The sequence below is a fragment of the Ambystoma mexicanum genome, chromosome 5q (genome assembly GCF_040938575.1).
Source record: "Ambystoma mexicanum isolate Mex_15411 chromosome 5q, UKY_AmexF1_1, whole genome shotgun sequence".
NCBI lineage: Eukaryota > Metazoa > Chordata > Amphibia > Caudata > Ambystomatidae > Ambystoma > Ambystoma mexicanum.
This window is the reverse complement of record NC_090933.1, coordinates 1330961629-1330979689: the sequence shown is the minus strand read 5'-3', so window position 1 is coordinate 1330979689 and position 18061 is coordinate 1330961629. Positions and strand designations below refer to the sequence as shown.

General features: G+C 45.2%; 1 protein-coding gene across 5 annotated transcripts in view; it reads left to right on the top strand.

The window, feature by feature from the left end:
- Positions 1-18061, top strand: part of LOC138498076 (zinc finger protein 615-like) — an 82914-nt gene that overhangs the window by 20448 nt on the left and 44405 nt on the right. For 2 of the 5 annotated variants that reach the window (XM_069621925.1, XM_069621928.1), the window contains exons 3-4: positions 341-472; positions 3054-3188. The gene's annotated coding sequence lies outside the window, so the exon portion shown is untranslated. Of the gene's footprint in view, positions 1-340; positions 473-2345; positions 2599-3053; positions 3189-18061 lie in introns of all 5 variants that reach the window. The other 3 variants (XM_069621924.1, XM_069621927.1, XM_069621926.1) reach the window with 2 other exon arrangements.

The window sequence follows — 18061 nt, the reverse complement described above, 5'->3', positions numbered from 1 at the left end:
TGACCCAGTGCCCGTCGGTTCCAAGAATATATGTTTTGTAGTGAGTCACAAGTCTTTAAAGTGAAGAAACAAGTACTTGCAAGGCCCACATATGAGTAAACAGTTCCAGTGATGAAAGAACAAGTTAAGTGTGAAAGATTAGGCGTCCTTTCCCAATCCCATCACTCTAGTACAGTGGTCTTCAAACCTTTTCATACTGAGCCCCTTCCCACACTCCTTGAGTAAAACTATTGTTTCTGGCCCCTATAAGAAGATTTTTTTTACTGCTTATAGTTTCCATTAAAAGCAGTCCCCTTATCCTATTTTCTATTAAACTAGTCATTTTAATCCTTTTTTAAAGATGCTGGGGCACCCCTTGGACATCCTTCGCACCCCCCCCCAGGGGCCAGCCCCCAGTTTGAAGACCGCTGCTCTGAAGGCCAGTGGAGTAGCCTTTGCCAGAACTACACCAATCATATCGGGCAAGGAAGAGGTAGGGTGATTACCTTCCATCCCTTAATCCCTGTTATGGGTGTGTGCGCAGTATAATTCCTATGCAAGCTTGTCCCTCTTATTCCAATTAAGCTAAGAACCACCACTAGGGTTAATAAATTCACTGCGATTGCTTAATTAGGTTGCAGAGGGTCCAGGTGTCGTGGATGCAGTTGTCACTCTCAGTCTCTGGATTGGGCCCGGCTAAGTGGGGGTTCCTAGGACTGATTAACAGTCCGTTGTTAGCATCCTGGTCTGCTCACCGGTGCCGGTATGCACGTGTGGCCAGACCAGACGTACATACCGCCACCCCCGAGCAAACTCGTAATGTGGCGGCCCGGTATGAATGGTGCCGGTACCTTACTGACACCATTCATACCGCGGCCGCCAGGGTCGTAATGAGGCCCATTGTCTTAGTTAGGTCTGATACATTTAGATGCCCACATATAGCAACACAGAAAGAGCAACACGTGTGTTAATGTTCCAGTTGCAGAGGTTATAGATAGGGCACCTTTATAGGCGGGTGTTTAGTTGTTGTATTATTAGTAAGTAGTGATGTGCGATATGGGGGAAGAAGCAGACGTAGGTGGAAGATGGAGTCAGTAGGGTAGTATGGTAGAAACGAGGTCAGTGTGGTAAAAGTGACAGGAGTAACGCCATTTTGGATGTTAAGGCCTAGCACATGATGAACAGATGAGAATGCAGGACTTAGTGTGGATCTGCTGCTCGGTAAGTCCAGCTCCAAAAACAAAGCCCTTTTTCCATTCCCCCAGGTCAGAGGCATTCATTGTACGCAGATAAGCACTAATTGTATCCAGCTGCAGGGCCTGGATGTGATGGGAACGGAATGTTTGTTGGTAAAAGAGCAGTAAGGACAAATTCATGAGAATAGTGCACATGGCTGTGTAATGCCAACAAGCCAGCCGATGGTTTAGAACACTACTGCCCTCACCCTGGGACGGAGACCCTATATGAATTACACCTAGACACACAACTTAAGCAAACAAACCCTTGAAATTCAGACTCGAGAATGGTGGTAGCCACTGAGTGTGGTGGGATTATGTTGTACTCATTATTAATTATAGTATTGTTAATTTGGGTTTTTTCTGCTATATAAGGTGTAAGGGTTTGAGATAAGACACGCTCTGTGTCAGGTTCGTTCTATGGAACTGTCTGAGACAATTTTTGCATATAATAAACCTTGTTTTTCCATGCAAAGAGGTGCAGTGATTATATTGGTCATCTGGATTGGTTTTATTCTGTTTTCTGTCTGCCATCCTTTCAAAGGCGTGGGGTTTGTACGATCCAAACATTCCAAAATATCATATTCAGATGGATAAACCGCCTATCCAAACATCATGGTCACTTACCAAAAAGCATCAAAAAAGTAACTGAGCCTTAAAAAAATATAGTGTCAATTGGAATTGACCATGATGCAAACATAAGCCAAATCTGAATACAATTGTTCCATAATTAGTGAGCGGATTACCATAGGTAGGATTACTTCCCTGTGCAGCTCAGACAAATATAGTAGTTCTTGCAAAAAGAAAAGCTTTGAGTCTCTAGAGCCCAAACATTCAATTCCAAAAGCTTCAAAATCCAAGCAGAATAAAGGTGTGAATATTAACCCCTCCCCTCTGGCCATAATGGAGGAAGTTGTTCCAGCTCGATGCTCGTCCTCCAGATCTGCTCTCCAGCCAGATGGCATTTCTTCAGGATTCACAAACAGCACTGCCTGCCTCCTCCTAGAAACTGGCTTTTTATAGCTTTAGCACACTTGTTTACCAAAAGCCTGAAGCTTTTTTGTCAATAAAAGCCGAAAGGTTTTATGTGTCTAAAAGCCTGATGCTCTTTTTTTTCTCCATGCCCATCAGTTGTAACACCTTACCTGAGGTCCTGCAGGGTTGGCACAGGTTTCCCAGGGAAAGCAGAGACACAAGTGATGATAGCACACAGACGCCAAAGCGGGACTGGATAGCAGCACTGGAATGAAACAGCCCCTCCACCCAGGTCCCCCAAAAGAAATGGGTTTCTATGTGCTGAACCTTCTTGTGGCAGAATCAACCCGTCATGTAGTCTGTAATCCCTGGTTGCGAATTGCACTGCCTGCATGGAGGAGAGAGAGAGGTAAAAGCAATGAGTGTGTAACCTAGGCTCCAACCCTTGTCTTCCCCTCCTTTCCCTGGTTTCTTTTCCCTCCCATCACTGATCTTTACCTGGTGGTTTTGCAAGAGGCTTACAGCGTGGTTTGATAGGTTATTGAGGAAACGTTCTCTGATTGCATACAAGCGGGCCTGCCGCGATGTTAGTGCCACTCTTCATTAGTTTTGCTATATCGACACCCTTGCATAAGCTCACTGTTTCTTCACACCAAGCATTTTTTAACAGACAAAGTATTAGCGTAAATGTCGAATGCACTTCTGGCAGTGAACAGGTCTCCAGCGTAGTTTTACAGATAAGAAGGTAGTGCACAAGTGTCCAAAGCACTCCAGCACACAACAGGTCTTTCAGATATTACAATGGATTCAACTTGCATGCACTTGCGGCTCCGTAGCACTTATCTGCTTCTTTCCTTCTTTCAGGTCCGGAAACTGTGCAGAGGGCAGGGGTTCATCCTGAAGCCAGACGGTAGTCCAATGAATGAAAAATGTCCAGGAAGAAACAAGTAGGCAACGACGTAGGAAGAAAGCACGCCACCTAGACCGGGTTGCTAACAGGTAAGCATTACTCACTTGAACTGCGAACATCGAGCACGGATGTTAGGGAGGAGTCTCAAAATGTGCTAATTTCCCTTACCTTGTGAGACTCCCAGCAACTTTGGTGGATTTCTAGGATTTGATTTTTTTTACCTGGGAAGAGTGTGACCCTTTTTTCCCACTCTTCCATGTATTTTGTGTGTGGTTTACCTTTGTGTTCTTTGGTTATGGAGTTTTAAAACAACTCCATAGGCATCATCTTTTTCTGTGTGTCACACAGCACCTTCAGTGCAGTGACACAGGAATGTCTTTCAGACTTCCTAAGGTTTAAATACCTTCTCTGGGACTGACTACTGTCTCGCAGAGCATGTAAAGTTAAATTGTCTTAACTAGTCTCTTTAAATTTACAGACCAAGCACACACTATCTACCAATAGAGTGCTGGAGGGGTTGCCTAGCTTCCCCTGAGTCAAAACATTCATGTAACAGTCAAATGTTACCATTTCCTACTTTAAATGGCTGGTGGCAGTGGTTTAGATCAACTACCGTGATTTTTCCCGACCGCTAACAACGGTAGCTAAAAATCGGGTCAGCCATGTTTTTCAATATGGCGCCCCAGACCTGTCTGTAAAAACAGACTCTGGTCATCTGTTTTCGCCATTTCTTTTAAGAAAAGTCCTTCTTCTGTTTTTCTCTGCGCGCCACACCAGGTTTGGTCCCTTTGTTCGTTGGCCTTTGGCAGGCTTCAGTGCTGAAGCCCTCCTCTGGCGCCTGAGTGTCTGGGGTGGACAGAATGTGAGGGAGGTGCCCGAAACTCCCTGTGCTTAGTCTCCTAGGAGACCTGAATGCACTCTGGCATGATTGGCCGGCTGACTGTCCGTCTAGGACAGCCACCCTGCTGTGTGAGTGACAGCCAGGCATGAAAGAATGGTGGAAAACTGTTTAAAAGCAGGAAAATACAAAAAGGATGCACAAACACCCAAAAAAATCCAGGACAGTGCGCCTTATAAGGTTTGTGAAGTGTATATTTAATTCAATCATAAATGAGCCCTTGTAGATAAGGTTTGTGAAGTGTATATTTAATTCAATCATAAATGAGCCCTTGTAGATAACACGTGTTTCGGCCACTTTGGCCTTTCTCAAATCTGGGCTGATATTAACAGACTGTTCGGAATTGAAAAATATATGTGAGAACATGTATTACATCATACATTAGGAGCAAACAATAATCATACAAATTGACCATTTGGTCACATAAAAGTCATGGATTTCAATATGTCAACATAAAGCATAATTATATGATCAAATGTAAATATAAGTAAGCAAGAAGAGAGTTTAAAAGCAGGTCTCTGGGACTTGGAAAGATACAGCTTTGCTTCAGTAACAAGGTACTGTGCAAACGCGGTCCGGAAATCTTTTCGCCCATTGCGAAAGTTCTTTGAAACTTTCTCAAGTTCGAAGGCTTGTCATTCCCTAAACATTCGTCAAATTCTTCGCCTCGCCAAATTCTTCTAAACTCTGTGGAAAAGACTTGACCGTTTACTACCAGAACTGTGCTTTCCAATACAAAGACTCTGAACCATTGACTTTGGCCCAGGCCTATGAGATTAATTGCTGGTTGTAGTTAACTGAAACTCTTTGCCCTGCCTATGAATGTATTTGGTCTGTCTATTCTTATAACCTTGTCTGTTTACCCCTTTTTAAAGTATCTGAAGTGCCATTTTGCTCCCACTTCAGGGGAGCTAAACTTGTTCATTCACTTACCGGTTGTATATTTGTGGTTTATTAGTGTGTGATATTGAGCTGCTCTTGCTAGTGTAATGTTTTCAACCTGAGTAAATACATGTATATTCTTTTACCAAGAAATCTTGAGTAAGGGTTTGTTTGAATCACTGTATTAGTTGGTCCTTTGTGTAACTTGTTCTACTGCTCACTTAAACTCTTGAGATAATCTGGCTGCTCAGCCATCGCTACCACATTACTGTTTAGTACAGACTTGTACCAAAGGTGACATTGTGCTTACACTTGTAGTCTTAATTGTGTGTAGTGTTCCCAAAGAGTACTGCGCATGATTCTGCCTAACAACGGATTGCAGAGTGGCATGGCCTTTATAGACTTTGTTTCCCAAGATGATGGGCGGCTCCGCATTCTGAAAAAAAGGTAGTTTGATCTCTGTGCTCAGACAGCAGCATTCCAAGACAAACCACGCACACAGAGCCTCTTTGCCTCCAGGAGTGGTATGGCTTAATACATACACAATAGGGCTTCCTTTGTGAGTTAGGAGTGTACTGTGCCTGCCCTTCCTGGAGTTTTATGTCGGCTGGGGGTCAGTGTTACGGAGAACCTGTTCCTCTTTTGCTGCTCAATCCTGACATCAGTCAACAATCTCACCTCATATCCGGCCTAGTCCAGAAGCCTGGTAGTCCATTGTAGTCTTTCAGGACTTACTTATTGTTATCACAAACATTGGATACTATTAACAAAAACAAAAATAACTATTGAACTATTGGAACACATCCCAGACCATTGCGTTGCTGCCCAGAAGCTACACTAGCCATTGTGTACCTGGTTGTTCCAAAACTACTGATTAGCCTGGCACACAACCCAGACTTCCACAGTAAATAATAACGGGCCTCATCACGATTTGGGCAGTAGCCTTTAAATTCAGTGGTAAGGGAATTTGCACCGGCAATACCGCTCTGCCGGATCACAAGTCAGAGCTAGTTCCTCCAGCCACAAAACAAACTGGTGCTATTACAGCCAGCGCTAATAGCCCTGACAACACAAAGTGCAATTACAGCCATATCAAGTCCATGTACGGTGGTATTGGCGCCGAAAACCAGTGCTAATACAGCTGAGATTTATCTCCAGCCTCCAGCTGGAGGTAAAAGAACACAGGTGCCAGAAATGAAGCCACAGGTGCATCCAATGCACTCCAGAGGGCTACATAAGGCACACCCCTACCCCAAACACTGTTTCCAACACCATGCTGCTATTATTTGCTGCAAGCTCCTCTCTTTCTACACTCCCTTCCGCTCCCTTCGTTCAGCCGATCACTTCCTTATGACTGTGCCTCAGTCCCCTTGTGCCCCCTCTCGTTTCCGCTCCTTCCAGCTCCTAGCTCCCCTGCACTGGAACTCCCTACCTCTCTCAATTCGTTCTATTCCTTCTTTCTCCTCATTTCGCACCTCCCGTAAATCTCTACTCCTCCACCCCCGCCTTGAAACTCCCTCCCCTTCTTGCTACCCCTCCTTTCTTTCTCCTTCCCTTGATTCCCTCCCCCACTCCCTACTACCCCACTCTCACCCTTTCCCCTCTCTCCTCCTTCTCCTCCCCTCCCCTCCTCTCCCTCACATTCCCACTGCTTTTCTCTCCCTATTCCCTCCAGTTTAATTGCCCTTCTTACTGGTTTATTGATTGATTGATTCATACTGTAATTTGCTTCTACTGTTATATTGTTTATGTTTTTGTATCAAGTTGTTCAATTGTGCAGCACTTTGGCGTAAAGCGATATATAAACTAATAAATACAAATACAAATACAATCTGGAACAGCCAGCTGCTTCGTGCTGCGTCTGAATCTTGAGATGCTAGACAACCAGGCCAGGGCACAGTGAGCACAGGGGGGGATAGGAGGAGAACTTTCCAAGCTAGGCGAGCACCCATCCCCAGGGTTAAGTCATTACTCTGGGACCTCCCTGACACCCAGTTGGTCACCCTGTACCGCCTAAACAGGGAGACCATCACCAAACTGCTAGCCACAATCCAGGAGGACATTGGGAGCAGTATCAACATCCGCACAGCTGCGCCCCCACTGGTCAAGCTGGTTCCATGGTCCTACACTACAGCACACTGCCGGGACACATGGAGAGGCACAGAGGACAACGGACATGGATATTGGGTGAGTAAAATCGGCTCCACATATGCACAGTGAAGCACCGGACGAAAAATTGGGGGGGGGGAGGGGTTAACACTGACGCAAAGCATGGCATGGCATGGCAAGTGAATGCAGTAGCAGCACCCAAACCAACAACAGGGGATAGCAAAGGGCGCATTCACACGTTGGACATACCTGGACACACACGCTGACGTAAACATACTGCAGCAATTAAAACAACACACATGACCTCATGTACCACAACCACACTACGGCACCCAATAGCAGGCTAGCCAGTGCCACAGCCATGTGCCCATGTGCATCCACCTGGGTATGTTGACACACTGCCCCTAGACTAGTAGGGAAGGACACAAACCAACCCAGCATGTCCCATGCATGAGAGCAGCACACAGCCACCAGGGACACACCACTGAACAACCTCCACAACGACACAGGGTGCATGTGCAGGCAAAGGAATTGACAAAGGTGGCACAGACATCACACATACACATGGCATGGGTGGCATGAACACATGCATGTGCACGATGACCATTGCCCCAATACTGCATGAGGCTTCCCCCAAGTATGACATTGTGACTATTGTCTGTGCATCACCTCATTCAGGTGACTGCAGATGTCCCCAGCTGGTGTGACTGATGCCCCCTGTGTATGACCCATGCACACCATACGAGACCACCTACAACCATGCCCACAGTCGGACCGTGTGTGCATTGAGCGCATCTTCAGACTCCTCAAGGCACGGCGGAGCCCTAATGTACGCCCCGGACAAAGTTGGAAAAACTGTGCTAGTGTGCGCAATGCTGCATAACATTTGCCTGAGGAGGAATGTGCCACTACCCCAGACGCGGACATGCCACACCCAGAGGAAGATTCAGATGAACTGCATGAGGCAGGAGGCAGGAGCCAGACCAGCCACTCAAAGGGATGACGAGAGGGATGGCAGACTTGCACGCAGGCACTAATAGACAATTTCTTCTAGAGCACTACCCTGTCTCAAGCCACTTCCAACACTGTGAATACATTGCACATGAACACAATCAGGAATGTTCTCGCATTTATGAAGTTGAACAGTTTTAATGAATTATTGTGCACCAACTATCCCAACTCCCATCACCAACTCCCCAGCACTCAATCACTCTTTCCCCCCCTTCCACCACCAACTCAACGGCATGGCCACTCGGGGCAATTGGTGTCATGTCATTGACTATGCCCGTGGCCTCTCTGTCACGACTCACTGTTGCCCCAAGACAACACTAGGGGACTCAATGACCTCCATCTCCCTCTGTCTCTGCTTCATGTCCCCCAACCTCTGCAGCAACATGCTGAGTGTAGGTGAAGGCTGCCCTGGGGAGGGGGCGCGCTAAGGGCGTGGCCAGTTGCCAGGGGAGCCATATGATGGTGTGTCAGTGTCTGGCTTGGGTGTATGCATGCACCGATGGTGTGGTGGGCTCTCAGGAGTCTGTCCACACTGTTGCCTGCATGGTGGGCTCTTATGGGGTCTGTCCACGCTGTTGCCGGCGGGGTTGGCTCTCGGGTGTAGTAAGACGTGGCCGCCAGAGACTGCAGCCAGCGTTTGCTGGCACTTTGCATGTGTTGTGACCAGGATGCTGTCTCCCTGTGTTTCCACGGTCACGTGGCCTCTGTGGCGGAGCCCATAGCTGCAGGAGTGGGTGCAGCTGGGTTTACTGTGCTCCTGGTGGACTGTGGGTGGGAGGTGGGCCGGGTGCTGCTGTGATTCATTGTGTCATGGCGGGACATGCGCCTTTGCGTGGCCTGCCTGCCTGCCTCTTTGTGGGGTGGTGTTGGTGGTGGTGGTCATAGTATTGGCGGTTCCTGAGTGCCGAGATGTCCCACTCCCAGATGGGCCTGCCAACTCATCATCCTAAAATGCCTCTGGCATTGCTTGAGTGCCTGTCGGGAACATAGGAGATGTCGTCAGGTTTCATTCCCCACGTGTTTTGGCATGCAAGACATTTATATATCTCTGAAAGACACAGGGGACCCTCCACTCTGGGCTAGGGTATTAGTATTACTAATTAGCTCAGAAAAGTCCAGAGGATACCATTTTTTAAACAAGATATCAAAAGGAGTTTAATATGCCTGATAGATTATTTCAAAATATGAATTAATCATGATTTAATCCGCACTACAGACATTGTTTACATAGCAGGAAAATTAAGAATATGCCCTTCAATACAATTCATCCAAATGGCAATCAATCATATACTCATTCGTCCACACACAACCGTCATACATCCATAGACAAATACCAAACAAGAATATATATATGTGATAAAACCTGTAAAAAAGGCATGGCTAGCAGTTTTTTGTGTTTGAATTTTTAAAGTGCAATTAATGTAGATGACCACTGTAATTGAAAAAGTGATCTGATCTTAGGGTGGGTCAGGTAGATGTCCAACACGACCGCATCCCCGATTTCTCTGGGACATTTATTACATGGTGCTGAGTAGTACCCCAGACAATTGGGCTGATGGGCATGGTTGTTCAGGGGTGTTCACAATGATGGGGACGGATGCGGATATGGGTGTTTGTCACATGGGCAGTTGGCTGTTGGCCTTTGTGTGGGAATGGCAAGGGGGTCTGTGCTGGGCAGCTGTTGTCTGGCATGCATGCTTCTGGTGCACATTCTCGCAAGTCCCCTCCACAGGTGCCACTCAAATTGGGGGGCAGGGGGTTGGCATACTCAGGGGGTAAGTACTGCATGGCACTTTGATGGGTCCCTTCGCTCCCCTCCCCACTTCTGAGACTTTCATGGCTGTTGTGATAGTTGGTGGATGTGGTACCAACTCACTGCACCCTGTCGCCATTCTTGGCTCCTGATTCTGTCGACTGGGGCATCTTCTGCTAGGCTGTCATTGATGCATGCACATGTGCCGGGGGGGAGGGGCGGTTGACTCACCTCACGCCTCCTGGCTGCTGGCACCCGCCTATGCATCTCTAACTCCCATGATGCCTTCCATGTCCAGCACCATAGCATGACTTGAGGAGGTACTTCCCATGCAGAAAAGCTGAACCTAAAGTGCATTCTTGTGTCTGGAGGGGAAGAACTTCAATGCCAAAGTAGCATGCATTTACTCATCTGAAGGACCTACTCTCCGTCTTGGTTTCAGGAAAGTATGCAAGGGAAATGCAGAGCAAGACAGTGGGCCTCATTCCGAGTATGACCTGCTTTGAGCAGGTGTTAAAGTCGAGGGCGCAAAGGGGCCTCCAAGCCAATAACGGTGACCGTAATTTGCATCTTCCCCATTCCCATTGAGCCCTATGGGGGCTCATTTGGGAATGGGGAAGAGCCTTGGTGAATGGGGAATTACCGCCCCGCCAACCTTGGAATGGGGCGGTAATTCCGCCATCCACCAAGGCGCTGCCGGTCCGGGTACGGCGTCAACCAAGGCGTTAATAGCGCCATTGGTTAGCGCCGTACTCGGAATGAGGCCCAGTGCCACTGCTCTCCCTAAGCACGCAACAAACACAGGCTTCCAAGCCTCTGCCCACCAAAAGGACACATGGCTACTTCTTACCAGCAGAAAGCTGTCCTCTGTCCCCCATCTTCAGTTAGACCTGCATTGCCATGTTTTTATTTGTTGTTCATCCTTATATTTTCCAGCATGGGGTCTGGCATGGATTCACATGCTCATGAATGTAATCCCTTACCACTCTATTCCGAGGTCCCTTAGCGGGTCCCTTCCTTAACGCCTGGTTTTACCAGGGCATGCTCTAAAACATATCAACAGACATAATGTTATTGTGACTCCTAATGTACACCCAAAAACAAAAATCCAACAATTCCGTATTTCAACCATTCATTAACAATATGCATACCTGCTTAACTAGAGTCTGAATCTACTGATTTCCTCAGCCTCATATGAATAGCCATCAAACACCAAATCATATTGCGTTAATTTAACCGACGACAACACCGGCATCTCTCCGCCTCCAAGGGCTTCACCCCCGGACAAAGTGGGCTCTTTCCACTCCATGGTCACCCGCGCATTGGAATTCTTCCAGCTCACGCCAGATGAGACGAAGAAGGAGGGTTTCCTTTATCAATGCCGGGAAGCAAAAAGGAAGACCATTCTAGCGGTGCCCCTCCTGGATAAAGTCTGGGATGAGGGTCTGGCGCTGCTGAAGAACCCCTCCTCAGCCCCGGCGAAGAAAGACCAGCTGTATAAGAAATTCTGTATAAGAAATACTGTATTCTCGAAGTGTCTCTGGCCACAGCAGACACAGCAGGCTTCTCTCAGGGTTGCTCTGTTTTCCTTTGCCAAGTTCAGCATCCTGTGTTTAGTTCAATAATCACTTCAACACACTTTCTTGAGGCTCTTACTCACGTTCCACCTTTCTTTCGTGCCCTCCCTTTGCTAGTGTCTGTTTTGCACCCACTTTGTTTTCACACAGCTCTCCTGCCATCATGGACCCCTTCAATGATCTCTATTTCGCTCGCACTTCAGTTGCGCACAGATCCCCTGCCCTTGAAGTGCTTCTTTCACTTCAAACTTTCGAATGCGTATAACTTTATACGGGACCACTCTGACATTGTATCCTTCAATAATCTCTTTAGCATTGTTTTCTTGTTAATGGTATTCCTTTAGCATTGCTCCCTCGTTAAACCGATACCGGATCGTTTCGACAACGAGGGTTCTTTCGCTCGCGACCACTCCGATACAATGTATGCAGTCTTTCTCTCTTGCTACTGGGTTTCTCGCATTCAGAAACTCGCTGGTCATGGATTCAGCTTTCCTTGTTAACGGTTCTCGCGTCTGAGGTCAGAGTCTCACAATATGCCCCTCAGACCCACCTCAACTTCATTCTCTACCCAGGGGACCAAGCATCTTTCTGGCCACACAAGCTAAGGGATCAGCACGCCCCTCGGCTCCCTTCTGTAGACTCCTCCGGCTCCCTGGAGACACGGCTCCCTCGCCACACTTTCCTCTGCCTCAACTTGCAGCCATGTAGGGTCTCAGCATCCTGTTCTCCTTGGCCTGGTTCTAGGCATCCCTGGCTCAGCTGCACTTCCAATACACCATGCAGATCGCTCAACTTCTCTTCTGCCTTTGGGAGTTTTATACTCGGGGCTTTAATGGACTGTAGGTGTGCCTGCTCAGTTTCAATTGCCTGACCTTAGCTGTCCCTATTAATGTATTGTTTTTGTTTTTAATTACATGTTATTAGTTGGTTACACACTTTTAACATTAGATTTACCATTCTGCATGACATTTCCTGAATCTCATTTAACTCAGACATATTTCCTTATTGCATTCCCGCCTTTGTACTGACCGCTTCATTTCTTTTACTAATTGATCATGGTGCTCACTAGGCGCTTGGTACAAGGTTAGTGCAATTCTTGGCGTCTGATCCATTGCAACATAGTTCCCACCATTCTGCTCCATTTAGTGACAGTCTTTTTTTATGATGGGACCCGGGTGTCTCGTTCTCAGTGATCCTAGGGCGGTGCAGAGCAATGTTATGTGTTTTGGTGTTTCCTCTACCTCGTTGCAGAATCTGCATTCACTGTCCTTGAAGGGATTGCATTTTCATATTTCCAGGATCTCATTTGTTGGTAGTAGATCAATGTGAAATTTTATGTATAACATTCGATGATGTTTATTTGGCTACTTCTCCAAATATTTCGGTAATGTATTCATTGCTTTTTCTTCATTGCATATGTGTTGTTCCAGTTTGTGTTTGGATCTTTGATCTGAAGTGGCTGCCCAATCTTTGAGCCATCGTTTCTTCTTTACTATTGTGTTGTGAAAGGATGGTGAATGTCGGGATTATGTCATTTACCACTATTTTTCTATATAAAGAGAGCATGATCCAGGTCACTCTGGCGTTGATTGAAATCAGCCCCAGTTCGTATTTTATGCTGATTTTCAGAACGCCTCTTGGTAGGCGCAGGATTGCTCTACAAAAGTTTTACTCCTGAGAGTCCCATACTGTCCAATCGCATCCCAGGGCACAGTCTGCTCCATGAATTGGAGCAATCACCACCTTTTGTTTGTAAAAGCTTGTGAGAGCTCTCAGTGAACATTTACAATATGTTTAGTAAATTATCTGTCCTTGAGCTGTTAATTGTTTATTTTTTGCTTCAATGCTTTCGACCCAGGGTGCATCATTGATACTGGAGTTTATTTTCATTCCTAAGTATCTCGTTGATTGAATACTCCTCAGTATTTCTTTTCCCAAACACCATTGAAACTTGTTCTTGCAGTTTCTGGTCTTTCCCTTTAGGTTTTGTAATATTAGGATGTCTAATTTTGCAGCGTTGATGTTCAGGCCATTGGTATCCACGTATTTTTCAAGCAGATGTAATTTGTGTTGTAAGCTGGTCAGTGTCACGTCTATCGGCACAAGATCATCCGCGTACATTATCCATCCCAGATGTTCACCGTTGATTTTTGGTGGGAATGCATTTGTGCTTTCTAGGGTTTCACCTATGTTGGCTATAAAGACGTTAAATAACAAGGATGATAGTGGACATCCTTGTTTAACCCCTCTGTATGTTTTCATCAGTGCTGATGGTGTGCCAGCTTGATCAAGCCGTATTTTGATTTCAGTGTTGGAGTGGAGTTCTTTAATTGCCATGGTAAGACCTATTGGGCACTTCCATTTGATTACTTTAACTATAGAAGTTCCCTATCAACACTGTTGAAAGAATGTGCTAGATCTATAAATGCTAGATATGTGTGTGTTCCTTGACAGATTGCTTTCATCTTTAACAGGTTGATTAAGAGCAAGTTTAGTCCACATCCCACTCCTTTTACGAATTCTGTTTGTCGTGGGTCATACGTTTGTGTGGACTTGATCCAGGTTGTCCTTTTTGACTGAATCTGTAATGCAAAATGTTTGCCCACGGCATCAAGAAGTGCAATTGGGTGATAGTTCTTGGGGTCAGATCTTATGCCTTTTTTAAATATCAGAACTACAATAGCAGTTCTCCACGATATCGGAATTTCTTTCTCTGCTGTTATTCGAGTAAAGAGTGACATGCAGAACTCAGCCCACACATCAGGGTTGCCCTTCAGCATTTGATTGGTGATGCCATCAGGGTGGGGGCTTTCGAATAGTTCGCTGTAATGGCTCACCCACTGCTTCTCACACACCATGTTGCTCAAAGTGGCTTGTTGTAGGCGCTTGTGTCATTTATCAATTTCCAGAAATCTCTTGAGATTGTATTACTCAACACTCTCTATATCTTCTGTATCCCGTTGTTCTATGATGGCCCTGTGCCAGATTATAACGAGTGAGGAGGAGTTTGCCAAAAAGCCTAATTCGCTAATTGCGCTTTCCAAATAGTCTCTTATGCACACGTGTTGTGCTAAAAACACATGCTCTACCACATTGGTTGTTGCATGTGTTAGCTGTCATCCAAATGAAAAATAAACATTCATTTTAATAGGATTTCTCTGGATGAACAAGTGCAGGTTGAAATTATAAAAACAATGAACAATTTTTCTTCAACGATGTTCTCTCTTACGGTAGTTACAGGAAAGACCCCTGAATACTTAGGCAGGGGGTCCTTAATCCGAACGAGCATAGCCTGTGTAGTTCATGTTGTGCACTAGGTATGATCGTTCTCTAGCCGACCGGTTTCTGTGGAACAAATTAGTGAGCCACATTCATCAGGGCTTCGCAGGGCATCTGGGTATGTGCCTGCTTGGGATCACATCTGTATCTCTTCAAAAACACTCCCCGCTCCGTGTGGTTTGGTAATTTAGCACGGTGGGTGAGACGGCCCGGAACCTTGGAGCGTTCGTCTCTGTTCGCGTAACGAACCGCGCACGAGAGATGTGTTTCTCTTGCCAACTTTTTGGTGGTTAAGTTCTTGTGCCTTATGTTATCCTCCCAAGTCGCATCACCGTAAGCACTGTTGTTGGTTGACAGATGAGGTTTCTGAGATGGATCTTGACCTTGATTCAAGGGGCTTGTGTCACATGATCGTCTGGCTCTAGGCACCTTATCATTCGTTTTCGGCTCATATGGTCCATTTGGCATCAGTGAGGTTTTTTCAGAATTCTGAGCTGCTATTTTCACCCTCTTTTCTTCTAATGTATAGAAGTTGGGGATCTTTGTTTTTGTTCTTTAACATGGTTTTTGAACTTCACGTGATGCTTTCTTTCAACATGTTGTTTTCAAACCAATGTGATTTTAGAGCATTCCACTTCTGTCACGATTGATATATCTAAGTCGACATCATGTGCAATTTTTAAGGAGTCAGTTTGGGTTTCAAGGTTTGTCTCTTCGCATTACGTATCATGAGTTGTTGGATTTATCAGCTCGGAGCTGTTGTCCAATGTTGAGTTTAGCGGGCAATGCATCGACTCAGCTTTTTTTTTGGTTAATTTGTTCTTGAAGGTTTTTGTGTAAATTCCTTATAATTGTGTGCTTCTAGGGCCCTTTACTAGCTTCTCTTTCTTCACAGAAAGATTTGATGTTACGAAAGACATTTCGGGAATTGTTGGATTTCTGCCTTTTCCCTTTTGGTTGGCTTTTAGATTTCTTGACCTCAACAGTTTTAACCTCTCTATCACACTGATTTCTTGCTTTGCCAGGCTGAAATAGTGAGTAGTTGCTTTTCCCCTGTGCAGATGTCAGCTCAGGGCTTGTCTCAGGGGTACTTGGATTACCTACAATACCCTCAGCATTCGCTGAAGTAGAGGGCCCAATGGATGGTCCATCAAGTTAATTTATGTGGTCACTTTTTTGCTTTGCGACCACAATGCTGGCTTCAGAGTGTTTTTGTTGTGCATCTATGGAGTTTGTGATTTCACACCCTCTGAATTTTTTCATAGCTCTTAGATTGCTTGGACTCCTCAGAGCCTCGTATCTTACTTGAGACACTTCCTTTTGTCTGTCCAATTGATGTGTTTGCGGAGCTGTGTCATTAGAATCCCGCTGGTTCCTGGGATTGCTGTTTCCTCTCATTGCCTTGACATTGTGTGTCATTTTGCTTATTTTTAGTAGCGCTACTGCTTCACACTCTACTTCTGCCAACGGCCTTTTATCTTCACCATTTTTCTTTAAATGAGCTTGTATCGAGTTATGAATTTGCTCGAAGCTCTCCTTTTCCTCATTCACCTTTATTTCAAGTGTTCTCATTGCAGACGCCATGTTAAAGAGTTGCGAAATCAATAAAGGCTGTTAGCTTGCTTTGATCTGTGTGATTTTCATTTATTAGCTCATACATTTTTTTAAAACCGGAGCTAAGGCGATCGTCATTGCTGACATAATGTTGAGATTTATTTCCTGGACAACTTGTCCAATGATTTATTTGGGCCTTAATCTCTAAAACATGCTACCAAAGTTACAATTGGGCATTTGCCTTCTAACCTTTGGGAATTTGTGTTGTATGAATGAGGAGTCAGACGATGAATCTTCAGAAACTGGTTGTCGACTTTGCTGTCTTTGATGTTGACTTCGCTGTGCAGATGGCTTCTCTGAGTTTATTTCTCTCGTTTTGTTGGCCCTTGTATAGTGATAGCCAGCAGTTCAGCGTTGTGAGCAGACAATGGTTGGAGAACTACTAGTGTCAACTCTTCTACATTTATTTGGTTTCCTGTTTCCACTAACTGAGTCATTATCCCTTTTATATGTTTCATTTTGTGAAGCCGTGAGCAGTTTTGATGGGACATCTGTTCTGGTAGAACTGTTGGTAAACACTTCATTAGTTATTCTAGTGTGGTCAAGTAACAATTTATCAGCCACTGCAAGCGAATGTTGCCTTGACTGGATGTTAGCTCCTCCCACTTGAGGCCTTTCAGGAGGATCGATCGCCTGTGCGTCTTCTGTCAGCTCGTGTCCAAAGTTCTCTGTTTGAACGTTATTTGTTCTTTGAGATGAGAAGTCAGAACTCGTTATCTGCAGTTGATTACTTGCATGCACTGTCAGCACAGATGTACTTGTGTTGATGCTCTCCAAATGCACATTACTAGGGTTTTGGGCTCGGAAATAAAAAACAGAATCTTTGCATTCTTTACATTGTTCGCTGTTTTATCAGTTAAGAAAAGAATCGTCTATGCCAAAACTCGTATCAGAACAAAGAAACTCTCAGCACCACTGGTAGAACATTATGTAGAAAAAAAGGACAAAAAGACCTGTTAACATGGACTTATCTGGAAAAGATCCAGATACCAAAGAGGGGCAGTAACTTTGGAGCCCTTCTTCTTAAGAAGGAGCAGAAGTGGATTTTTAGACTGTATACTGACACGCAGGGTCTAAATGAAGCAATTCAGTGGCACGACTTGGCGATCCTACCCATTTAGGATGATACCTATCTGACACTTCTGTAGATGTGGGATTTGACAAAAATTGGGTTTGGTCACCCACTAACTACTAACATCACTGTATGGTACTATTGACTGTACACAATGAAAATAATGGAATGTGTCTCTTGTATATGTAATTGCTCATAAAATATTTGTTTGATTTTCTCTGATCCTTGCAAGACCACTATGTGTGGCCTTTTGTATATTGTTTCTTAATAAATTGTATTTTTCTATATTTCTGGTTCCTTGTGCCATCTCTCGATATAGGTTTAGAAAGACGGTTGTCCCCAATTATTGCAACATTCAAGGGTAGCCAGCTGGGATTTTGTTCTGTCTGTATGATACCTATCTGAGACTAAGGCCTTACATCTGGACTTTACCCTATGCTCTCCTGATTTCTATTCAGGAACCAGGTGTTTACGACATAGCCCCGTATAATCTATCATGAATTTGATAAGTTCAAACAAATAACCTTTGTGGAAGCTTTTCCAGCACCTTTGAGAGACACGTAAGTGTTACGCAATATGGCCGTGTGACATCCGCCACGTGATCCGTACATCAATCAGAGAACAACAGACTATAAAAAACACAGGAGAGAGCATCTTCCTAACTCCGGACATGCAAGGAGATGCACACAGTAGGAAGAACGCAATGATGTACTGATGAGCAAAGAGATATAGCAAAGCCTTTAACTATCTGCTCTACACCTGAGATA